General features: G+C 36.8%; 1 long non-coding RNA gene and 1 pseudogene across 2 annotated transcripts; one reads left to right on the plus strand and one right to left on the minus strand.

Moving 5' to 3' along the window:
• Positions 1 to 709: 709 nt before the first annotated feature.
• LOC111879311 (uncharacterized) lies at positions 710 to 5,636 on the plus strand. Of its 2 annotated transcripts, XR_006191735.2 has the most exons (5): positions 710 to 1,226; positions 1,318 to 1,446; positions 2,281 to 2,533; positions 2,894 to 2,997; positions 5,492 to 5,636. It is a non-coding gene; the product is annotated as an uncharacterized LOC111879311 (long non-coding RNA). The 2 variants fall into 2 exon arrangements; XR_006191734.2 differs by lacking the exon at positions 2,281 to 2,533 and having other exon boundaries at positions 723 to 1,226.
• A 6,874-nt stretch (positions 5,637 to 12,510) lies between these two features.
• On the minus strand, positions 12,511 to 19,335 carry LOC111879271 (alternative NAD(P)H-ubiquinone oxidoreductase C1, chloroplastic/mitochondrial-like; annotated as a pseudogene).
• Positions 19,336 to 27,101: the final 7,766 nt, after the last annotated feature.

Below are 27,101 nucleotides of genomic sequence, written 5' to 3' on the forward strand. Positions count from 1 at the left end.
TTTTCATCCATCATAGCAACGTATTATACTGTTCGTATGTTTTTTTTTCTTTTTTCGTCCATAATAGTAACATACTCTCTATAAAAAAATACAACGTATTTATTAGATAAGTATACTTGCTTTTGAGGTTGGTTGTACTCATTTGAGGATTCTGTGGAAAATCTGTAAATCTGTTTTCTGTAGCGTTGAGATAAAATAAACAAGAAACAAGATCTGGAAGAGCTGAAAGTGTAAATTTGAGGAAAAAACTTATAAAAGCTGAGTGCTTTGTAATGCTTTCTCTGTCACTATTATTGATTAAAAGAGAGTTTAATACTACTATTCTATTTTTAATTTACAATTATATGGCCAGATCTATGTTGATTAATTAGTAGAGTTGAAATTTAATACAGGGAATAAGAATGTGTTCAACGGTATATATTATGCAAAGTAGGTAGTATACATGGTTGCTGGAATATTAACAGGTCTATGAATTCCCACAAGGACTTGGTTATGGTCAATGTTTATAATATTCTTTAAGCCAGGAGCAATAAAGGTTGGGGATTCAAAGCAAAATCACTTTTGTTTATATTGATAAAATCACAAAGATGCTTCTTCCATAACCATACATAATCACAAAAAAATATATATTAAAAAAAAACAATGGGGGAAAACCTAAAAAAATATTAAAAGAGCAATACACTATTTATTCAAAAAGGGAAGAGAATCAGGAAAAATACGCTCTATCATTGATAAACCACAATCACAATGTTTGGCTTGCATGATCTCATCAAACAATATATTTACACTCTTCACGTCTCTAACAAATCAGCTCCCCCTAACTTGTATCATATCATAGTTTTTAATAGCATACTAGAAACTTGAGTTTCAGCTACGGATTTAGAGAGGGATATAATCTGTAGCAAATTTTAGGCTTATAGAGAGGGAATTACGAGAGATCTGCGATGATTTAAACAATTATTTTATTTATTCAACATTTAGCATATTAGAGAGTGTTTAGCGAGGGATCAACTACAGATCTCACAAGTATTTATCGACGGACTCTTATCCCTCGGTAATCGGTGGAAAACGAAGGAATTTGGCGAGGGTTCAACGAGGGAAAAAAGATAGACTTTTTGGCCATCTGGTACTTGTTTAGCGAGAGAATACCGACAGAGCATATACACGTTGTGTTTTTAACATTGACGATCTCTCGCTGAAATTGACGCTCCAATTCCAAACTTCGTGTAAGTTTTCTTCTGTCCCAAATCGGATTTGTCACTCCAATTGAACACGCTCTCACCCAAATCTGAAATTGACGAAACTATTGAGTTGCAGCTTGCTTAACCTAATCTCACCCTCTCTGTTCAAACAAATAACGACAAGAACGGACCATTGCAGCTTCCAATTCCAACAGCCTCCACAATTTTAAAATCTGAAATTATTCTTCGTTAACTTCCGATTCAGGTAAATCTCTTGATTTTATTTGCTTTAGTCATATATTAGGTTAGGTTTGATTTAGTTGCACAATATATTACGTTAGGGTTTAATTTCTCCATTTTTTTTTCCTTTTGAATCGTCATTCCTCCACACAATACAATGCCCCTAATATGCAAAGTTGTTAAAGCTGGAAAATCCCAAGGTGTTTTGGGCGTAATATTGCAAGCTCCAATCACAATGCTAGTTAGTGTGAATGTTTGAGTGAATTAGAGGTAAATAGGAAAGGAGGCAGAAGAGGAACATGGACATTATGAGCATAGGCAGGGGCATTATTACTCTGATAGCCATTGGAGTCTTTCAAGTTTTGTTCCTCTCTGAATATACAGCTTATGTAATTCAAAGAAATCAATGCACTTTGGTATGACCATAAAAAACCTTCTGCTCTTACACTGAGAGATATACACAGACACATAAACACACACACACACACATTAACTCAAAGATGACACACTAACACCACCCATTAACTCCCCTGGTAAAGGAGAAGCTCCAGGAGTTGAAGGTGAAGGAACAGTAAAAGGCGAGTTAGCAGGTTTAAACATATTCTGTCCCTCAATCTGTGGAGAAGCGTGTTGAGAAATTTGTGGGGACCCCACCTGGGATTAACTGAGGTGAAAACGGACTGCCACCTGGCTTCATTTGTTGGTGGTACCCCGCCCGCTGTCCCGCCACCTGTTGAAAAGTCCCCGGTTTCACACCGCCCATTTGCTGTTGTTGTTGTCTGAGTTTCATATCATGAAGCTGAGTCATTTGGTTAACTTGAGTCCCCTATTGTCTGAATTGTTGTTGTTGTTTCGGAAGAAATTGTTGCAGCATTTGGCGATTTTGAAATTGCTTCAGTTGTTGGCTTTGAAGAAGCTGTTCTTGTTGTTTAATATGAAGCATGTTTGGGTTCGGCTGTAGGGAACCCATAGGATTCATGTTCACTTGTTGGGCCCCACTCCCACTCATACTTTGACCTGGGTCAAGACTAGAAGTGGGCTGCATTGAATTCATCATAATTTGTTGAGAATTTGAACCTCGGTTAGAGAAGACATGGGATTTCCATTTTGCTGTGAGTTTCCTTAATAACAACCTGGATGCACCTTAATACTATAAATACCAGTAGACTAGAATAGCATTCCATATTGCTTCCACAACTCTTCCTCAATTTTACATTCTGTTTTAAAGCTTATATTTACCTAGTCATGGTTCATTTCTAGATATACCCTTATGTTTTTCCAAGTTCTTTGAGTCAATCTTGAACACTGTTAATTCCATTTTCTATCTGATTTTAGTTAATTTTAGATCTAAAATCAATCTTTAACTGCTATCATGAACACTTTTATGTTTTCTGATATCCCAATTGTGTGTGTTTTTTTTTTCTATTTAAATAATTAATTGTAACCTTTTTAATTGCATTGTATATTTGCAGAAGTATTAACTGGAAAACCACTTTTCCTTGGTAAAAGTGTTGTTCATCAGTTGGATTTAATACCTGATCTTCTTGGGACACCTTCAATAGATACCATTTCTGGAGTATGATACTCTTCACCTTTTTATTTTTTTATTTTTTTATTTTATGTATGTTTGGTTTTTAATTTTATAATAACTTAGGTAGTGTTTGGTGTGGTGGAATTAGAAAAGGAATGGAAAGTTTCATTCCATTGGAATTAAGAAAAGTTGTTTGTTTTTCTTGATGGAATGGAATCTGATACCTTCCATTACTCAAGTTTTTGAAATTAAAAAATGTGGTAAAACCCATTTTCTTTATAAATATTTTAACAATTGAGGAATTTTATGATTTTTAATTAGATTAAAATTTTATTTTCTAATTGAGGGGTTGTTTCTTTTTTGACTTAATGGGCTAAGCAATTAAACAGGACAGTTGTATATGGGCTAAAATACCCTTTTAACCCTACAATTTCACACAAAAAGTTTCAATTTCAATTCAATCGGAACTCTTTAGATAGATATTATAAGATATTAAAAATTATGTATTTTAATTTTAAAGGAACCCTTTTTTATTAGTATTTGTTTAATGAGAAAGAAATACCCTTTTTTGATGAGTTTTTATTTATTTTTACTTTTAAAGGAACCCCCTTACGTCCTTTTTTGATTAGTATTATGTTTGAAAAATTATGTATTTTAATTTCCGTTTGTAAGATATTATAAGATATTAAAAAGTTTGTTTTATAAAAGCTTGATTATAACAATGTTTATTATTTGTTTATTATGTTTTTAATTTATTAAAATATTATAAAGTTTGCTTATAATCTTTATATTTTATTAAGTGACCCACGATTGTTTGAAATAGAGATTATATACATAATAAGTATACTATGATTGATATGTTGGGAATCCCTTATGGTGAATCCCCATTTGAAACATATCTCAACATTTGATTGAGTTGAATAATATATCATTTATAAGGATTAAATATATAGCAAAAGCTTCAAAACTACTAACAAGTTTTTTTATCTACTACTTGTGACACAAACATTTAATACAATTACAATCTTACCAAGTCACAAAACCACCAAAACTTTCAAACAAATCTACCACTTGAAAAAGAAAAAGTAAAAAAAAAAACATTTTTATGTCAAAATTAAAGAGAGAGAAAGTTATGATGAGTCAATCAGTTTGAGCAACATTTCCAAACCACTTTGGTGTAGGTAACATCTTCAACACTACTTGACTTATCAGCTTCAGCTCTTTGGTGTAGGGGCAATTTGGTCTGTCATGTCAAACCACTTTGGCACAAATTCTTTCCCGATTGTTTCTCTTATTCTTTTTTCAGCTCTCTGTTTCTCTTCCAGACTTTCCCAAAAGAAAAAAAAACATTAGTTTCATAGTACTTTTCAACGTTTTGGAGGGCATTTACGTCTTATATGCTTTTTTCTGAACCAACTTTTGACATGTCACCCATCTCAAGGGCATATCTATTAGGCTGTAAGCGGGAATCCGATGCTAATAGCTTCTTTACTTTATGTGCAAAATATGTGTACTGAAATTTATCATCTGCTGGAGCCTCAACAACTTTCCATACCTTCAATAACATTATTATTATTATTATTATTATTATTATTATTATTATTATTATTATTATTATTATTATTATTATTAATTATTGAATATCTACCAATAAAAATTAACAAATACTCATCAAAAAAGGGTATTTCAATTTCAATTCAATGGCATCTGAATGGAACTCAATTCAATCGGAACTCACAAACTCCAACATTTCTTTCTCATCAAACAAATACTAAAATACCCCTTTAACCCTACAATTTCACTAGAAAAGTTTCAATTTCAATTTCAATTCCAATTCCAATTCCTTCGATACCAACTCTTTAGACAGATTCCATTCCTTCCAAAAAAACATTAACTCTCTTACCAAATCAATGTTGCAATCAACCTTCTTGTCCTTAACTCTCTTAGCCTTGTTCTTCCTTCTTTTTGACCTCTCTTTCAGCACTGCAGAAGGATCATTAGATTCATGTGATAGAACAGCTTCAAAGTCTTCAAGTTTCAGCCCTTAACCTTGATTGCAAATCACTTACACGTATCTTTCTGTATGGGTCAAAGTCATCTCCCTATTTACAAAACAGGCCCTAGACTATAGTTTTAAGCCACTTTACTTACTGTTATACTTATACTTCAGGTGTCATAGATATCAATTACAAGTTAGGTAACAAATCTTGGATGTAGAAACAACAATTTACTTTTATCTATTTTTCATTGATTTGTATTAAAGTATTGTTACGTTTTAATAGAATTTAGTTTTAAGACATGTCATGGTAATCTAACTCTTGTCCTTAGTTACTTTTTATGAAAACAACTATATTTTACATAACATAGGGAATCATGTAAATTATAAATCAACATTATTAATTTATAATAGTTGCAAACTGTTTAGCTTACTTGAAAATTTTTCAAATAGGGAAAATAAAGTATAGCTTTTTTTGTATTTTTATTTCCTCTTTCTGCCATGAATAAGTATTGTTTAATAAACACCTGATATGATGTGTAGGTGGTAGATTTTGTCAAGAAACACGTGGGCACATATACTCCTCTGCTTGCTGGAAATTCAATTTATGTCGCTTTTCTTTTCTTTACCATGTCTTTTTTCATGTTCATTTTGTTTGCCCTTGGTTTGGTTTTCTCTTTTCTGACCATTTTACCCTTGGTTTGCCTTTCTTTTATTGAAAAATCTTGAAGTGATCTGTGCTCTGTTTTGTTTGCCCCTGGTTTCATATTGTTTTGGATTTATATGGTAAAATGACAAATTTGCCCTAAATTTTGTATTTTTAATAGAATTTTGATAAGGGCCTAGTGGGGGGGGGGGGGGATAAGATGGTCATTTTGCCATGATCTAGCAACAATTTTTTTTGATATGGTCATCGTTCAGGGACGATGGAATTTACATTTTTCCCTTACGGTTTTTTATTAAAGCATATCCAATCCTGGTAAAATTATCATTTTGCCCACATTTATGTATTTTTTTAATAAACCACAATGACAAAGTTTTGTAATATATTTTTGGAAATGGATGCCAAAGCTGCAGCAATAGATGCCAAACAACAACAAATTGATGCAAAATATGAAGCAACGGAGAAGATGTATGCAGCCTTGCAAAATATGATGGGAAATTGAAAATTAGAGGTAATATGATGTTAACCATTAGTATTTGATGTTTTTGAATGACTTGTTAACCTTTTGTATTTGATACTTTTGATTGTTTTGAATAATGTTTTATAGGAATGTGTTATGAACTTACTGACTTGATAAATAGAACACAGTAATGACAACGGAATCAACTTTCTATTACGCAATGTTCAAAGAAACAACAGGGACAAATAAGAACAATTGGAAACAAATGAAGAACAGGATAGATATAGCGATTCGAGATGCTATGGTCTCCCAAAAGAAGATGAATCTTCTAAAAATATTCTGCCTGCCTAAAATGCGCTGCCCCCCACTTCTTATAACCGCACTGCCCACTTTGGCTGTTAATTCCCAATATACCCCTGATCTTCCTCCACCTCAGCAGGATCATTGTGATTGGTAGTGGTCCCCTGCCCTTTGAGCATCTTTTTCTGTTTTCTCCTTTTGTACGTGAATTGTAGTGGTGGGTGCACCACATTACTCTGCCCCCAAAGAAGGACCTTGTCCTCAAGGTCAAAGTCGGGAAATGTGCCATTAACAGTTTGGAAATCCTCCCAGGTGGCGTCAAATTCTGGCACCCCCTTCCATTTGATTAAAACCTCTATTCTTTGACCCATCTCTTCTCTCATGGATCGAACTCCCATCAGTTTTCTGGTTCCCACTTGAGCCTCAAGTCGTCTGTTAAGTCAATTGGCAGTTCTGGGTGAGCGGGCTGGTTACCGATGGCCTTCTTTAGTTGTGAGACATGAAAAACTGGATGTATTCTAGCTGTGTCCGGTAATTGTAGGTGGTATGCGACAGCCCCAATTTTCTTATGGATCAAAAACGGTCCATAAAATCTAGCCACCAGCTTTTGAAAGGGGTGGTTGGTTACCGATCTTTGTCTATAAGGTTGCAATTTTAAGTAAACTGAGTCCCCTTCCGCATAAGACACCTCTCTCTGATGTTTATCAGCTTGGGTCTTCATCCGTTGTTGAGCTTGCAATAAATGGCCTTTAAGCTCATCCAAGATGGCATCTCTCTCCATGAGTTGATCTTCCATGGCTGATACCCCTGTTTGCCCTGTCTGCGCCCGAATTATTCACGGTGGGTCACGACCATATAAAGCCTTAAAGGGAGTGGTTTTGCTGGTGGTGTGGTAAGAGGTGTTATGCCAGAATTCTGCCCAAGGCAACCACTGTGACCATGAACGCGGTTTTCCCTGAATGAAACACCGTAAGTACAACCCGATGGACTTGTTGACAATCTCTGTTTGCCCATCTGTTTGTGGGTGGTAGGCCGTGCTCCTCAGCAGCTTCGTTCCTTGAAGTCTAAACAACTCTCGCCAAAATAAGCTCATAAAGACCTTGTCCCGGTCCGAGACAATGGAAGATGGGAACCCGTGTAGGCGAACGACTTCTTTAATGAATATTGATGCTATGGAGGTGTCGGTAAAGGGATGCTTGATTGCTATAAAGTGAGCGTATTTGGTGAGGCGATCAATCACCACCAAAATAGCATTGTAACCGTGCGAATTAGGAAGGCCTTCTATAAAATCCATGGACAACTCGTCCCAAACTTGGGTTGGAATGGGCAACGGTTGTAGGAGACCTGCCGGGTGGGTTGTTAAAGCTTTTTGTGTTTGGCACAAGGCACATGTTTGGATATGCTTCTGGACACTCTTTTTCATTCCCACCCAATACCATTCAGCTGCTAGCCTCTGATACGTTCGAAGTTCTCCTGCATGTCCGCCTACTACGGAGTCATGGAATTCATTTAACAACTTAGGAATCAACTCAGATTTTTGGGGTATGACCAACCTACCCTTATACAACAGCCTTCCCTTGTCCACGGTATAACCCACGTGATGTTTCCCTTCATCCGTTATGTCTTTTTTAACTTGTTGAATGAACGAATCTTCCGCTATTTCTTGATTTAATTCATCAACAGGGAAAGTCCAACTAGAGATAAGATTGCACATTTCCATCTTTGATTTTGTACATTCTTGTGATAGAGCATTGGCGACTCGATTGGCAACTCCTGGTTTGTACTAAATCTCAAAGTCAAACCCCAAAAGTTTATACATCCACTTTTGGTATTCCGGGCCTACCTCCCGTTGTTCCATCAAGTACTTAAGACTACGTTGGTCCATTCGGATCAAAAAGTGTCGACCCATTAAGTAGTGCCTCCACCTTTTAACAGCCAAGACAATGGCCATCAGCTCCTTTTCATAAATTGATTTCAATCGATTTTTAACCCCAAGAACTTGGCTGTAAAAGGCAATTGGATGTCGATCTTGTAACAAAACTGCCCCTAAACCTTTTCCGGACGCATCTGTTTCAATGATAAAGAGTTTGGAGAAATCTGGCATGGCGAGGACCGGTGCTTGTCGGAGGGCTGACTTGAGGTTGTTAAAAGCCTTTGTGGCTAGTGGTGACCAATCAAAGCAATCCTTGCGTAACTGATCCGTCATTGGCGCCACCATGCTAGCATAACCGGCGATAAACTTCCGGTAATATCCGGTGAGGCCCAAAAAACCCCTGAGTTCCCGTAGAGTTTTTGGGATTGGCCAATCTTTTATCGCCTTGATCTTCTCCGGGTCTACAGCCACTCCATGCATTGAGATGATGTGGCCCAGATATGCTATTTCTTTTCTGCCCCATTCGCATTTATTTGGATTCGCATAAAACTCGTGTTTTTGTAATGTTTTCAATACCGTCCTCAAATGGGAAAGGTGTTGACCTTCATCACGTCTATAAATTAAGATGTCGTCAAAGAAGACCAACACAAATTTCCAAAGATAGGGTCGGAAAATTTCATTCATGACTGACTGGAAGGTGGTGGGGGCGTTGGTAAGGCCGAAGGGCATGCCCCTAAACTCATAGTGTCCTTCGTGTGTTCTGAAGGCTGTTTTTGGGGTATCTTCTGCTTTCATGCGGATTTGATGATAACCTGACTTCAGGTCTAGCTTGGAAAAAACTTGTGATCCATGTAATTCGTCTAACAACTCGTCTATCACCAGTATTGGGAAGTTGTCCTTAACCGTGACCTTGTTAAGGGCTTGGTAATCCACACAAAACCTCCAAGAGTTATCCTTCTTCTTCACCAACAACACTGGACTGGCAAACGGACTATGGGATGGCTGGATGATACCGGAAGCGAGCATATCCTGAAGCATTGTTTCGATTTCAGCTTTTTGTGCATGTGAATATCTATAAGGACGAATAGAGATAGGTTCTGTCCCTTCCTTAAGGTTGATAGCATGTTGATAATTTCTTAACGGGGGAGTTGGGCTAACAGGTATGTGGAGTTGCTCTACAGTTGCCAGGGAAAGGAAGTTGTGGGTGGCACCAGGGTCAATGAGCACCACCACCTCTCTATCATTAATCATTCCTTTGAGTTTGAGAGTTTTTGGATTGGTGTTACCAGTCACTGAATGCAAGCATATTCCAGATAGCACTGGTGATTCCGGAGTGATTAGAACAGGTTCATCATCAGTTTCGTCTGGTCTATCCCCTTCCTCCAAATCCTCTTCTTGAATTAATAACACACTGAGTTCTTTCTTTTTGCATCTATGCCCTACTCCCCATTTTTCATCACATCGAAAGCAGAGCCCTTTGGCTCGTTTTTGCTGCAAATCCTTGTCAGTTAACCTCCTCATCTCTCCACCCAACTTGTTGGTAGTCTTTGGCTTAGTGGTTGCAAGGTGGGAAGATGTTGGTGAAGAGCGAGAAGAAAAGAAAGTTTTCTTAATCGGAGTGATTAAGGGCGTGCCGGTTAGGGTTCCCGGAGAATTGTTCCGATGATTAGTGGTGGGAGCGGATTTCCGATTTTGCTGGGATTGGAGCTTACGCTCAACCTTAATGGCCAAGGCCATGGCGTGGTCCACTGTGATTGGGCTCAAGAGCTGGACTTCCGACCTAATGTCCTCTTGTAGCCCATTGATGAATTGGCCCAGAGTAATATCATCGGGTATGTTGTTTAGCGGGGCAAGTAACTCGATAAAAGATCGCTGATATTCTAAAACCGACCCGGTTTGTATTAGGTCTAACCATTGCTGGTGCAACGTACCTGCATTTGTTGGACGGAATTGACGTAAGAGAAGGGACTTCATCTCTTGCCATTTGGTCACTGGACGTCGTTTGTGCTCCCATTGAAACCACAATAAAGCGTCGCCCTCAAGGGCTACCACCGCCGCTTCTAGCTTATCGGCTTCAGAAAGTTTGTAAACGTTGAAGTAACGTTCTGCTCGTAAAATCCACCCATCCGGGTTTTCGCCGTCAAACAATGGCATATCCAATTTCCGAAATCGCCAATTCGTCACCCCACCGTACTCGCCTCCCGAAGTTCGGCCGCCTCCGTCCCCATGTCCACCAGATCTTCCCATGCTGCCCTGTCGTGAACCCCCGCTATCATCCTTCGGCGTCTCCAACACGGAGAAAACGGGCTCATCCACAATCGACTCTTCTCCCGTTTTCTTTCCTTTGATGACCGCACTCAAAATCTCTTCAAACTTCTGGTCCATCTTAATCTGCATCGACGCCAGGGAGTCCGCCTGATGTTGGATCTGATGCCCTTGTATCTCCATTTGATCATTCAGGTGCCCCAACTCTTTTTCCAATGATTCCACCCGTTTGAGTGGAGCTCATCCCGTCTCTTTTCCTCCAACCATGACCCCAGGGAAAGGCTCTGATACCAATTTGTTATGAACTTACTGACTTGATAAATAGAACACAGTAATGACAACGGAATCAACTTTCTATTACACAATGTTCAAAGAAACAACAGGGACAAATAAGAACAATTGGAAACCAATGAAGAACAGGATAGATATAGCGATTCGAGATGCTATGGTCTCCCAAAAGAAGATGAATCTTCTAAAAATATTCTGCCTGCCTAAAATGCTCTGCCCCCCACTTCTTATAACCGCACTGCCCACTTTGGCTGTTAATTCCCAATATACCCCTGCTATTCCTCCACTTTAGCAGGATCATTGTGATTGGTAGTGGTCCCCTGCCCTTTGAGCATCTTTTTCTGTTTTCTCCTTTTGTACGTGAATTGTAGTGCTGGGTGCACCACAAAATGAGAATCGAAGATGATTGGATGGACATGAAATGAAGAGAACAGTTAAAATGTTATTTTGAAGTTATGTTTTGTGAAAACTCATTTCTCGATGCATACTTTGGATTTCTTGGTGCTAAAATGTTATTTTGAAGTTAAACCTTTGGGAGTTTGATGTTATATGGATAGTTTTGGTTTTGGATGTTTTTTGAATGATACTTTGGTAAACTTTGATAGTTTTGGTATTGTAATGTTTGGTTGTATGGTTATTTGATGTTTTTTAGTATAAAATTTTGATGATTGTAGTATTTTTTTTCTTTGAGAATCATAATAAAAAAAATGATATTACAAGTTTGTGACGGATTCGTGAGAATAAAAAAAGTATTTTAATGCATCAATTTTGTGACGGATTAGCTACAGAAAAAATATCATGTCTAAAGTTTGCGACGGATCAGCGACGGAACAAAAAAAAAATAATGTATAAATTTTGCAAGGGATTAGCTATGGAAAAAAAACTATGTCTAAAGTTTGCGATAGATCAGCGACGAAAAAAAAATAATTTTGCAAGGGATTTGCTACGAAAAAAAACTGATCACGGAAATTTGCGACAGAACAGCGACGGAATGACTTTATCAAATTTTGTCGCTAATGCCCTGAGTAAATGTATTGAGTGACATTTAGCGACGGATATTCTGTCGCTACATTTGTCGCAAGGAAAAACCTCTCCGTCGCTAAAACCCTCGCCGAGAAATTAGCCACCTATTAATTACCTATGGAGTGAATCCGTCGCTGATCCATTGCAAACAACATTTAGCGACGGAATAGCGACGGATACTTCCGTCTCTAAAACCCTTGTTCCAAAATTTGCACTCTTTTATAGATCCACTTGATTTTATTCCAACTTGTGACGCTTAAAAGTTATTAAAAAACCCAAGTTTGTTTGTCATAAAAAAATAAAAAATGTTTCATTCTTCATAAATGTTTACGTATTTGATTGGCAAAGTTATTTATTATTACCCAATAGTACAATCATAAGCACAATGTCATTGTTATTTTTGAAAAGCATTTCTTGAAAGTTTCATATTTCATGGAGGACTTGTGCTAGATCATTTCTGCCCTTTCATGTCATGTTCTATGTATATTATACATATGTATGTATATACATGTCTATTGCAATATATTGCATGATATAAATTCAATTTGAAAACTACTATTCATAAAAAAGTGCAATAAATTTTCTCATGGACTAGGAAGCACAAATGAAACGAGTGTATAAAATTAGTTAATATAAATATATTTACAGAAAATATCAAGAGCCTAATAAATAAGGGCATAAAGTAGTGTTCAAGAACCCGTAAGGACTTTGGTGATATTACTTTGCACAGTTGCAATGGAGTCAACTGCAGATTTTGCCAACCAACTGATTCCAACTTTAACACGATGTTCATCAGTAAGTAACCTGATAAGTAGGCTAGTTTCCTAGCTGCATATTTTTATCATGAATCAACATGTGAGGTTTAAGGGCAAAATGGTAATATCACAAAAAGTGAAGACTAATTAATTACCAGTATGACCAATGGGACCCTCCAATGTTAGACCCCCTATGAAACTTGGTGTAATGGCTGCATCATTTCTCCCTAAGAACATCATCTCTCCCAAATTCTGAAATCTGTATACAATACAAGCGTAAGAGGAAGTATGTGAAATCTATATTAAAGGGCTTTTTAGATATTTCATAAATAAACCAAACATTTTTTTTTTCAAATTATGATTGCAGTTTTATTGGGAAAAGGAAGTAGTATTTAAATTTTGGTATGAAACCTAAATGGCAAAAGAGGACGATTGTTGATAGCAGCCCAAATGTTCCAACCAGCAAAAAATGCAACCTGAAAACACATGACATGGGGTATTAAATTATAAGTAGGAATAAGAAACCTTTTTAAGGCTATTTTTTATGATGAGATGAGAAGGACATTTATATCTTTTCACAGACAAAAGATGGAGAGCAAGTCCTTGTCCTACTATTTTTGGGTAGGACAGTCCCAATCCAAAAATGCAGTTTTTATCCGGCTGACATCTATCCTTGTCCGTGTCCCACCCTTTTATCCTTGTCCTTGTCCAAACCTTTTGGATTGGATATAAATTTACAATTTTTATCCTGTTGACATCTGGCCATGTCCCAGCTTTTGGGATGAGACAAAAAATGCAGTTTTTATCTTGTTGACACATCTTTCCAAATCCCAATCCCGCCTTTTTAGATATGACAAAAAATTGCAATTTTTATCCATATCCCACTTTTTGACATGGGACAAAAAATGTAGTTATTGTCTTGTTGACATCTGTCTAGTTATTCTCTTGTTGACATCTGTCCATGTCTCATCTTTTTGAATGAGACAAAAAATACAATTTGTATCCTATTGGCATCTTTCCATGTTCCTGTCCCACCTTTTTGGATAGGACAAAAAATTGTAATTTTTATCCATGTCCTACTTTCTTTATGGGATGGGGCAAAAAATGTAGTTATTATCCTGTTAACATCTGTCTATCTCCCACCTTTCTAGATGAGACAAAAAATGCAGTTCTTATCCTATTGACATCTGTCCCTATTCCACCATTTCGGAGGAGACAAAAAACGCAGTTTTTATCCTGTGACATCTGTCCCTATCCCACCTTTTTGTATGAGACAAAAAATTGCAATATTTGTCCCACTAAAATTATTCCCAATCACATTCACAATCCCACCTTTCTAAATGGGAAAAAAATATTGCAAATTTTTTATCCCATTGACATCAGTCCCAACAACCACAATCATGGCCTTATAACTGTGCAAAACTCCACACCATTACAAATTTCTTGCCTACCTGTGCATAGCTGGAAGCACTTTTCCCTTTGATTCTCTCAAAGTAGAAGAATCACCAACAACAAAAATATGCAGATGCCCTTTCGCTTGAAGGGTTTCATCTGTTTCTGCCTGGCCTTTACCCGTAACAGGAAGCTCAAAAGGCCATCGATTTTGTTCTAATCGGGGAAGTAAAGGTTTATTCCCAACAGTCCATAGAATCAAATCACCTTCCAATAGTTGACTTTTTGCACCCTTTTCATTAGGTTGCACCTCAACCATTAATTTTTCAAGATCATTGACTTTTTCTTCAACTTTTGACTTTTCAATAGAGCTTCCGAAATCACAAGATTTTCATATACGCCAGACAAAATACCCTAGAAGAAGATAAACTTTCCTCGTGTTGAGAACCCATGAAGGGTAAAATGATCATTTAATCTCTCGTTTAGTGTTCATACAGCAATTACTCGAGATAGACAAAACTTTTTTTTTTTTACATTAAATGTTGTCTGGAGAAATGACGTTTAAAAGATAATTGAAAAATAAAGGCACAAATGTGAAAATAGAAGGTAAAACAAATAAACTACAGTAAATTTATAAAATGTTTGGACTAAATAGGGAAAATCTCTTTTCCTTCACTTTCTTTATTACATGATATTTAGTAGTTTAATAGTGTAATATAACTTAGGGCTAAATGCAAGAAAATAACAAAGTACTTCCATTTATTTGTAGCTATACCCTTCCACTTTCGTTTCTTTCTATTACCACATTGCACTTTAAAAAAAATTTCAATGTACTTTGAAAATCTACCAATTAAAAATTTCATTATATTTGGATGACATGGCTATAGACTATTTTTGGGTACATTTTTCAAAGTACAATATTGTAATATGAATAAATAAAAGTTGGATACCATAGTAAACAAATCAATTAGTGTATAATGTTATTTCTTGCATTAAACCATATAACTTTTGCCAACTTGACAAAAAAAATTTAGTTTTATACTCTAATAAATAAACATTTGGCGTTACAAATAGGCAAAATGTGTAGTCAATTTCAAATTTTCCACATAGTTTTTGTCAAATTGTCGAAATTCGTATAGAAAATTTGTCTATTAGTACTTAATATAGCAAGTTCATGAAAAAAGTCATAAGAGTAATGTATTTAGTAGCCAAGTTGAGTTGATTATGAAGATAGAGTCTCTTACTTTCAAAGTAGCTTCCTTATTTTCTAGAAGGAGCATTGGTAAAATTGATGAGTCAACATTGATTGCTTGCACAACTCCCTTACCCTTTAGTCTTTTTGATACCGTTGCCGCCAGTTCAACTCCAGAGTAACCAAGTCCAACCACCAACACATGTATCATATTTTCACTTAGACCTTTAATCTAATAACTCATTTGATGGGCCTTTTGGACTAACTCTTCATGGACTCTCACATAGAATTAGTCTATCCCAAATTAACATGGATCATTAGACCACACTATATGTATTACTGATTTACCTAATTAGTCCCCGCTAATTTAATTAGTCTCTTTTGATCACTAAATTAATTCCAAATTAATTGTTGATCAATACCAATTAAATAAGATGATTTCTCAATTAATAAATTATTCTTATAATATATTAATAAATCACAAATAACCTCTTTCTCAAGTATCTATCCTATCAAATTGCTTCGGTGAAGGCAACCCAAAATGACCATGCTACTATCGGGTCAAGTACATACCAATTATAGTTATGGGCTTAGACACCTAATCCAATAGTCTCCCACTTGGATAAGTCTAATAACTATAACTGCCAGTACGACTTATAAACCGACTAGCAATTGTAGCTCTCAAAAATCGTTGTCAACTCTTATCAATAACGCATCCTTTTGATAAGGGATCAAATATTCCTCCATTCTACAAGATATTGTATGGACTGAGACATGGATTATAATCATTCTCTTTGTCCATGTGTTATTTCCTGACTTTCGATTTATGACGACTGACAACATACTACATTGAACACATCAACTTAGTCTAGGCTTGGCCAAGCGCTTAGGGTGTCATCACTAAATCATCAAACGGCCCACATATATCGCTTTTATCCCTCTTAGGGAAAAGGAACGGATGAACTTCGACTCATATGCTTGCTCAATTTACTCATCAATCACACACAACAATATGTTTTATAACACCAAGTTACTGGTGCGTTTACGTATCATCAATGTGCAACTGACTTGTAAACTACAACTTATATGTCTCCGTTTCAAGAAAATAAGATATTATCGTCTCACAATCACTCGTGATAAAATCCATGAAGTGATTCAGATGAGCGAGGGTTTAATCTAATACTCAAATCTTATTACATGTGTACTCATGAACACTGTAGCAAACTTGTGTACGTCTAAACGCTTAGACAATCTACAATCGGATTCATGATAGTCTTACCTCATTACTTACTTCCAAAGTATGATTGACTGTGGATGTTTGAATAATCTTTATTATTCAGGAAGTAAAACATGCAAAGTGAATACAAGAATAATCCACTCCAATATGGACTCAACCATATTGATTACACATTATTCATTGTATAATGTTTCGATTAATCAACTTAATACTTAAATTAAAACAACAGTTATCCCATGCTCCAAGAATGCATACTATGTTTGCCTACGGTCCTCACCTTGTGAAATAGATCAGTTGAACACATTTCCAATGATGCTCATTTCATAATTCCCTAATCCTTATTATAAGTGTAAGAATACAAAATCCTTGCCAGTAATAGAATCCATTATAGTCTAAACTTTTACGCAATGTTCCTTTTGTAATGTCTAGGCACAAAAGTCATAGAGACTTGGTCAATGATATTACAAAGTATTCCATTTGAGAATGTTACAATACAATTCCCTGGAATTGAAGTCTCACATTCAAAGAGCATTACTTGAACATCCTTTTTGCATTAAAGTCTCTAAGTCACACAAAGATTCTTAATATCCAACTCCCATTATGGAAACATTTCCGTAATTGCCATATGACTATCTAAATAGAATCCTATCTATTTTGAATTATATCAATATGGTCCATCAATTACTATACCTCCAACTGTTCACAAGCAACCAATCTTCGGTGAACCTTAGATTGTCCTTGACAGTTGTTTCACAACTTTAGTCATATCCGTTTCTAGTCATTTTCCCCTCTTAATGACCTAAGCATTTGGAAAATCAGAACATGTGAATATTATAGCATATGCAATCGATCATATACCCGAAGCATATGGGATATGATTCATAATGTCTTACATAAAGACATGATACTAGACCAGTCTCTTGCTATAATATTTCCATATATAGAATTTCAAATGTTGAACAACATTACATTCATATATATATATATATATATATATATATATATATATATATATATATATATATATCCATGACTAAGTCCCATTAAAATTTCAATCTATGCTTTTAGATTCGAAATGAAGTATGAATGCCCTCTCCCTTAAATTTTCCTATAGCGAAACAACTTTCCAACCTCTGCAACTTTGCAAATAAAACTTTGTTTCCTATATATATAGCATTGCTAACTTTCAGTACTCAATGTAATAATTGTGCTCCCATTAGCATAATGATTACATACTTACAAGAATAACACTTAGACTAAGAGGGGTGGTGACACTCTTGGCACCTTGCCACATAAGTACTTTTAATGCCACATCATTTTTCTTTGTTTAACACTTACACTTAACATTTTGTAAGATGTGGTAATACTCTTAGCACTCAATTTTTTGTATTTTGTTTTTTCTAATTTAATTTAATTACTATATTTTAATAAATATATTTTATCTATTTATTTTATGTAATTTAATTTAATTACTTTATTTTAATAAACAAATAATTTTTATTTAATACACAAAAAAACACACTTTATTATTAAAACATGATTTAATACATAAAAAAACACACTTCATTATTAAAAATCACTTCATCAAAAAAACCACACACTACAACAACGAGTCTTCCTCGAATATTGGCTGTCCAATTCCTCTTCTGGTGGCATATTTAGATCAAGATTGTCCAGCGTCCAAAGATGACCGGTCAAATGGCGGCGAAGATCGGTATGGATTATTGCACTCCGAATTATCCTCAATCTTTGCATCCATTCTTGACCACCATATTCTAGTGGTTGTGTCTCCGGGATGACTTCATTCTCATCATACTCACATATTGCGTTTCCTTCATGTTCTAATATCATATTATGCAATATGATACATGTATACATCACCTCTGTCATGTTAGAAATATCAGGAAACATGGATGGTTTTGCAACTATCTGCCAACGCTTTTTAAGTGCTCCAAACGCTCGTTCAATATCTTGATTTTTCTTGAACTCTCTTAAATTTGGCTCTCTGAGGGTCATCCGTACATGACAAACTTTTAACGAAAACAGAAAGGTCATGATAGATCCCATCCACAAGATAGTACCCAAATTTGTATTCTGTTCCTCGCAGTACAAATGACGAATTTGGGGCAGTACCGTCATACACCTTATTGAATATTGGTGAATTATTGAGAATATTAACGTCATTAAGCGAACTGGCACTACCGAAAAAGGCATGCCAGATCCATAAATCTTGTGACGCTACAACTTCAAGTACGACCATGGGATAATGATAATTGCCCTTTGTATATTGTCCTTGATATGCGTTAGGACACGCATTCCATCTCCGGTGCATGCAATCTAAACTTCCTAACATCCCAGGCAAACCATGGACATTTCCATGATGAGCATACAATTGTTGTATGTCACAAGCAGTAGGCCGATGCAAATATCGTGGACCATACAAAGACATGACAACTATGAAAAATTCATGATCAGACTATCTCGGGCAGTACGTGCATACATTCTAAAACTCTCGTCTAGTGCATCAGGGGGTGCCATATGCTAACATACGAAATACAGCAGTACATTTTTGAATTGGATCAAAGCCTAATGTACCTCTTGCGTCTGCGCGTTGTTGCATATACTCAGACACTGAAGTCACACCTTCTACAATATGCATAAACAAATCTTTATGCATCCTGAATCGTCTGCGGAAATAATATCCTTCAAAGAGAGCATTCTCGTCAAAATAATCTTGCATGAGATGTTGGTGGGCCGCTTCATGCTGTCTTTGAATATATCTTCTTCGTTTACGTTGATCGTTGCTTGATCCAATGTTTTTAAGACGTTGTTGTAGCATATTACGTATGGAAACAACCGAATGCACTACATTATCAAGAACATCGTCCGATGAAGATGACGAAGACGACATTGAAGTGATTCTTTGATTTGAAGACATGGTGCTTTGCTACTGCCTGGAATTAATGTCTTATATATATATATATATATATATATATATATATATATATATATATATATATATATATATATATATATATATCAACTGTTTCTTTGATTTGAAGACAAAGTGGCATAGATTCATGCATAAATTCCATACATATAAAGACAAAGTGGCATAGATTTCCTGCACAAATTACATATATATGAAGACAAAATGGCATAGATTCCATGCATAAATTTATCTACATATATAATTCATTTACCTTTTTGTATACACGATTCCATATATATTTTTTATGTATATGAACACAAAACTTTATATATAATTCATTTACCAATACCTTTTATATATATATATATATATATATATATATATATATATATATATATATATATATATATATATATATATATATTAAATAAAAAATGTTACAAACACTTAAAATTTAAATAAAAAAGATAACATTAAAAAAGATTACATTAATAGTCGACGAAATATACGACTTAAAAAACTACGACATAATAATAGTACACGGAACATACGACTTAAAAAAACTACGAATTAATAATAGTAGACGAAACACACGACTAAAAAAACTACAACTAATCCCAGTTGTATTCTTTAGCGAGATCCTGCTTGGCTTTGTTAATAACTCGATGTTCTTCCTCGGACAATTGATCTCCCATGGTGTGAAAACCCGAAATTTATTCCATCGCTGTAACCCATTTCCGTTAATAAAGTTTATTTTTATTGAAATTTTCCGTTAACTTTTGGGTTAGGCAAATCAATTAATGTTTTTATTTTATTTTTATAAGTGTCGAAACGAATTAAAAACACGTGAAACGCCCTCGAATTCATTTGGAAAAGTTTTTAGTTTACGACCAAGTCGGGTTACAGCCATTTAATCGGGTATAATCTTAAAACTCTGTTTTATGTCGGGATTGGGTGGATCCCCACCTGGCCGTGAACTTAACCCTATATAAGAGTTGAGTGGCCTTCATTTGAGCCTTTTCACACCTCCTTATAACTTTCTCTCTCTACTCTCTCTCTACAAGTCGGTTTTGGTCAAGAAACACCCCATTCAAGCTCCAAAATCGTAAGTAATTCTTCCTAGCTTGTTGTTTAGCTTTGTATTCATGCATATTCGTGGTAGAATCATCCAAGTACCCCAAAAACTTGTGTTTACGGTTGGGCAACACCTCCCAAAACCGTAAACACCCATAAGTGGGTTTTGAAGCCCCAAAAGCCCTCCAAAACCCTTCTAATGCTTATCTATGACTTAGAAACTTGCATGCATGAACTTAGAACCCCAAAATCATGTCTTTATGGGAGTAAACATGAGTTTACGGTCCATGAACATTCATGAACCGTAAACACCTTTTTAAGGTGTTAAAATGCCCTTAAACACCTCCAAAAGCTTTCATAAGTGCCTAGAACCTTGTACCCTTTCATTTGAAACCCAAAATCATGCAAGAATGGGCCAAGCATGAGTTTACGGCCGTAAAATCATGTGTTTACGGCAGTAAACTCATCAAGAACACATTCATAAACCGTAAAATCTATCCAAGGGTCTTTCCAAGCTCCAAACACTTCCATAACCCTTGAATCAACCCTAGGACCCTGCTTTGTGAAGCATAAGACCTTTTAGCACCCAAAACACCCCACCCATGAGTTTACGTCCGTAAACTCATGGGGGATATGGTCTGTGGACCGTAAACACCCATAAGGGTTTACACTTGAAGAATAAACTCCTTATCAAGGCCCGACACTCCTTAGATGCAACCCGTATCACTTCCAACACTTGAGATAAAGTGTTTTCGCGCATCGGAGTGTATTATCTTACTTAATTAGTGGTTCAATGTCTAATTAGATACAATTGTGTATCACTTCATGTTACATGGGATCCTCACACGTGTTCAAGTCCTAAATTGACACCTAACGTCTTACCCGACACACACACGTCAGGTGAGTTCATACCCCTACACCTTTTTCCGTGTTTTTCATGTTTTCAGGGGGAGAATACAAGCAAGAGTACAAGGGGATTTGTACTCAAAACTTATTATTTCATATGAAATGTTTACATGTTCATCATGCTTTTAACACAGAAAACCGTTTTACCAACCAACTATGAAATTAACTGTTGAGTTAGTTTTCAAGACTAAAACAAAGGAACCTATGAATCTTATCATAAAATGTTATATTTTATATTTTACCAAGGATTCATACCATTTATAAAACGAGAACTTCCATATTATTACTTGTAAATTCATTATTCTTAAGATTGGAGACACGTCCTTGGTAACACTCCACGGGTACGAGAGTGTAGGACTACCCCTGTAACCAGAATCTCCTGGAGGGAGAACGTGACTTCTGTGTATAGATCTATATGAGACTGACCATCCTGCACCTTGCTGCTAGCTACAGTGGGACCGGCAGGTCTACGGGTGACAAAGTCATAAAATGATACTGGCCCCATTACGTGCCATATCTAGTTTATTGTATGGTTATGGAACTCGCAACTTAGATAATGGAGATTTACTTTTAATAATAATAAACCTAGTGAACTAACCTCAAAGTAATAACTGTTTTGATTACTAGAGGGTGTCAGTGATACCCTTAGGAATTAGTTCACTACCTACTTATTAGTTTTATATACGTGTTAAAACTAATGTACTTTTCAAGGATAACCAAGCTTTCTGGGAAACTTCACTTAACAATACAAGTATGGTAGATACTTGTACACTTCATTCCGAATCGATAACCAACCACAAACTTTTAAGGAAAATAAGGGGTTTTCCTGGGATAACTTTACTTTTCATGAACCGGCTGTTTAACAAATGAATAACCAAACTACTTTTATAATAAAATATGGGATTTTCTTGGGAAACAATTTTTCATAAAACAAAAGGGAACTTATTCTTTTACCAGAAACAAACCGCTTATGAACCCACCAGCTTTATGCTGATATTTTTAAAATGCTTGTATTCCCAGGTTCTCGTTAGACAGGTATTCTACATTCTTTTGGAGAAGACGGTGCATATAGAAGTCTCGTCTTTACTTTTGTTATATTGATGTATATATATATAAAACATGTATTTCCTTACTTTCAAACAAATGTAAATTTTCTTATGTAATGTAATGGTTGTGTTTACTATGCTTGCTATGTACATTGGTTGTGATACTACACATGACGTCCTCCGCCCCAGAACGTTTCTGCCGTCGGTTTCGGGGTGTGACAGATTGGTATCAAAGCCCTTGTTTATAGTGAACTAAGTATACCGAACCTTACATGGTATATAACTATAAACACTAAGGGGCCGAAGCTCTCTGAACTAAAAGTATACTTTAAAATACAAGTATTTTTCAAAAGTATACAAGAATACCTAAACGCCAGAAACTGTAACCATGAGTAGAACAAAACATAAGTAATTGGGTGTTGTGCACTGCGGTTAAACCTGGGCAGTTATGTAGTCGTGTCTAGGGTCAATATAGCCTGATCAACTTTATTCATTAGAGACACGGCCAACATGTGCTTGGGAGTGATTGTGGTGTACAGCAGGCCTAAAACTTACCAAATATCCAAATAACGAGTCATCGTCGTCACAAAACATAAAACACTATAGGAGTATTTTAGTCAGAGCCGAATACATTGTAGAAATTCATTCCAAGTGTTGCTACTCATTCTTTCCTTAGCAATAGTTTACTTGCTTTAGTAACTCTTTTCTGTTTTATCGCTTAGTAGAACACTCTATCTGCCATAATGAGATATCTCTTGTTCTATATCTCTTGATTCTATTTAGAGGACTTACCATCCTCTCTCTCCTGATCATTTTAGATCAAGATGCCTCCAAAGAAAAGACCCAGCTCAAAGAACAATAATCCTCCTCTGCCACCTCCTCCATTTGATCCCGTCATGTTTCAAGCAGTCGTTACTGCTGTTGTAGCTGCTGCAATGTCACAAATGAACCCCGGCGTTTCTGGCGGGCTAGGAGGTGGTACTCAGCCCCAAAATTAGGAAGGTGGTCAAGGACACCAGAAGGAGTGTTCCTATAAAGATTTCATGAATGCAAAACCCACATCCTTCGACGACACTGGAGGTGTTATTGCCCTGACTCAATGAATTGAGAAAATTGAGTCCATTTTCGAAATCCGTTCCTGTTCTGAAGTCAACAAAGTAAAATTCGCCGCTTGCACTTTCGCCAATAGGGAGCTGACCTAGTGGAATAGTCGGGTCAAATCCCTAACCCTACCAGTGGCAAACACTATGGGTTGGGAGAGCTTGAAGGAGCTCATGCTTGCTGAGTACTGCCCTCGGGGCGAATTGCAAAAACTGGAGCACGAACTCTAGAACCTAAAGATGAAGGGTTCAGATGTTGCCGCTTACACTTCTAGGTTTGAAGACCTAACGCTCCTTTGTCTAGGAATGGTCACCCCGGAAAGCAAAAAGATTGAAAGATTCATTTGCGGACTGACCCAGCCAACCAAAGGAAATGTTTTGGCTGCTAGGCCAAACACCTTCGACAGCGCAAAGTGCCTGGTGCAGACTCTGATCGATCATGGAGTCGATCTCGATGAAGTGACCACCACTCCTGAACCGGCTAAAGGGAGTGGTGAGAAAAGAAAATTTTGGAAACAGAAAAAGGGTCAGTCTTCGCAAGAGCCCTCAAAGAAACAACAAACAGTGGCAGTCCACGCTGCTACTACCCCTGTTGCTGCTCCTGCCACTCAAGCACCTACCAGTAGATATGCTGGTACCCTTCCTCGGTGCAACAAGTGCAACTACCATCATCTCACTTCCAGCCCATGCCGTGAGATGCTCTGCAACAACTATGGCAAAAAGGGCCACACTGCTCGGAGCTGCAAAATACCAGCCCAACCAACCAATCAAGCTTCCGGAGCAGGTGTTGGTCAAGCTTGTTACGGCTGTGGTGAGGTCGGGCATTACAAGCGAAACTGCCCCAAGGCAACAACAACCAACAACACCGGGAAAGTTCTAACTATGGGGCAAGAGGAAGCAGTCGCCGATCCCACCGTTGTCACGGGTACGTTCCTTCTCGACAACTCTTATGCATGCATCCTTTTCGATTCTAGTGCGGAACGAAGTTTTGTTAGCCATTCATTCAAACATCTTCTTAAACATAGTCCTCAACCATTAACCGAAACATTTACCATCGAGATGGCTAACGGTGAGAAAGAGAACGCTAACAATATATTCTTAGGCTGCACCCTTACCCTAAACGATCATTCCTTTCCCATCGACCTTATGCCAGTGTCCATAAAGAGATTTGATGTTATCATTGGCATGGATTGGTTGAGTCCCAATTATGCTGATATCATTTGTTACGAAAAAGCTATTCATCTCAATCTTCCCTCTAGCCAAACCCTCATGATCTACGGCGATAAGCTTAGTTCCAATCTTCGCATCATTTCATGCATCAAAGCTCAAAAGCTCCTGCGAAAGGAGTGCCATGGATTCCTAGCTCATGTGATTAACGAGAAACAGGAAGTTAAAGACCTCGAGAGCATCCCTGAAGTCTGCAACTTTCCTGATGTCTTTCCCGAAGAGCTCCCTGGAATTCCTCCCGAACGCCAAGTCGAGTTTCGCATCGACCTAATTCCCGGAGCTACCCCCGTAGCCAAGTCTCCATATCGATTAGCGCCAGCAGAGATGCAAGAGTTATCCAGTCAGCTCAATGAGCTACTCAGCAAAGGGTTCATCAGACCTAGTTCCTCACCCTGGGGAGCCCTAGTGTTATTTGTAAAGAAGAAAGATGGATCCTTTCGGATGTGTATAGACTACCGTGAATTGAACAAGTTGACCATCAAGAACCGTTATCCTCTTCTGCGAATAGACGACCTTTTCGATCAACTTCAGGGAGCTAGTTACTTCTCGAAAATAGACCTTAGATCAGGATACCATCAGCTGCGAGTTCATGAGAGTGATGTTTCCAAGACAACATTCAGGACTCGATATGGTCACTATGAGTTCATAGTGATGCCCTTTGGTCTAACCAACGCACCGGCAGTGTTCATGGACCTGATGAACCGGGTATGTTGCCTCTTTCTAGACAAGTTCGTTATCGTGTTCATTGACGACATACTTGTCTATTCCAGAAGCGAAGAAGATCACAAACAACACTTGAGGTAGGGGTGTCAATTTATGACACGGCACGAAAAAAATACACGATACGAAACGAAATCGGGACGAAATCAAAATTCGAATTCGTTTTCGTGTCGTGTTCGTGTCAAGTATAAAAAACACGATGTCGTGTCGTGTTGTGTCCGTGTTTACAAATCCACACGAAATTGACACGATTGAGCATGTGTTTGTCGTGTTTGTCATTTTTATCGTGTTATATATGATTAAATATGAATTAAATAAAATAATAGTTATGTAATATTATCTTTGTCATGTCATTTCGTATTGTCGTTTTTTAATTGGTTCGTTTTCGTGTTAGTGAAAAAAACACGACATCGTGCCGTGTCGTGTTCGTGTTACACTCCACTGGTACGAGAGTGTAGGACTACCCCTGTAACCAGAATCTCCTGGAGGGAGAACATGACTTCTGTGTATAGATCTATAAGGGACTGACCATCCCGCACCTTGCTGCTAGCTATAGTGGGACCGGCAGGTCTACGGGTGACAAAGTCATAAAATGATATTGGCCCCGTTACGTGCCATATCTAGTTTATTATGGTTATGGAAATCGCAACTTAGATAATGGAGATTTACTTTTAATAATAATAAACCTAGTGAACTAACCTCAAAGTAATAACTGTTTTGATTACTAGAGGGTGTCAGTGATACCCTTAGGAATTAGTTCACTACCTACTTATTAGTTTTATATAAGTGTTAAAACTAATGTACTTTTCAAGGATAACCAAGCTTTCTGGGAAACTTCACTTAACAATACAAGTATGGTAGATACTTGTACACTTCATTCCGAATCGATAACCAACCACCAACTTTTAAGGAAAATAAGGGTTTTTCCTGGGATAACTTTACTTTTCATGAATAGGGTATTTAACAAATGAATAACCAAGCTACTTTTATAAGAAAATATGGGATTTTCTTGGGAAACAACTTTTCATAAAACCAAAGGGAACTTATTCTTTTACCAGAAACAAACTGCTTATGAACTCACCAGCTTTATGTTGATATTTTTAAAACTGCTTGTATTCTCAAGTTCTCGTTCGACTGGTATTCTGCGTTCTTTTGGAGAAGACGATGCATATAGAAGTCTCCTCTATACTTTTGTTATACTGATGTATATATATAAAACATGTATTTCCTTACTTTCAAAAAAATGTAAATTTTCTTACGTAATGTAATGGTTGTGTTTACTATGCTTGCTATGTACATTGGTTGTGATACTACACATGACATCCTCCGCCCCGGAACGTTTCCGCCGTCGGTTTCGGGGTGTGACACATGGGTTTTAAGTAAAGTTATAATGCATGATTCTTTGCCTTTCTAGCACGGTTTATTTCTCTTAACTTTCCCACTTCCAAAAAACCCTCAAGCTTATCGTCTAACCCTTTCATTGTGTTTATTATCTCCTCCGCTTCAGTCGACGAATTTTGTACTCCTTTCAACTTTCTTTTTGCTTTGTCTCGTCCCATAGGACGAGTTGGAACTTCATAAGGACAATCGTTGTTGAGGTCAATCCCCCCGATATGTGCATCAGAAGATTGACTGTGGGTGGACTCCAAAGTTTTGATTCGTTTGGACATCCCCACGTAATCGTCTAGACTTTTTAGAT

This window comes from Lactuca sativa, chromosome 1 (genome assembly GCF_002870075.4).
Source record: "Lactuca sativa cultivar Salinas chromosome 1, Lsat_Salinas_v11, whole genome shotgun sequence".
NCBI classification, from domain to species: Eukaryota; Viridiplantae; Streptophyta; class Magnoliopsida; order Asterales; family Asteraceae; genus Lactuca; species Lactuca sativa.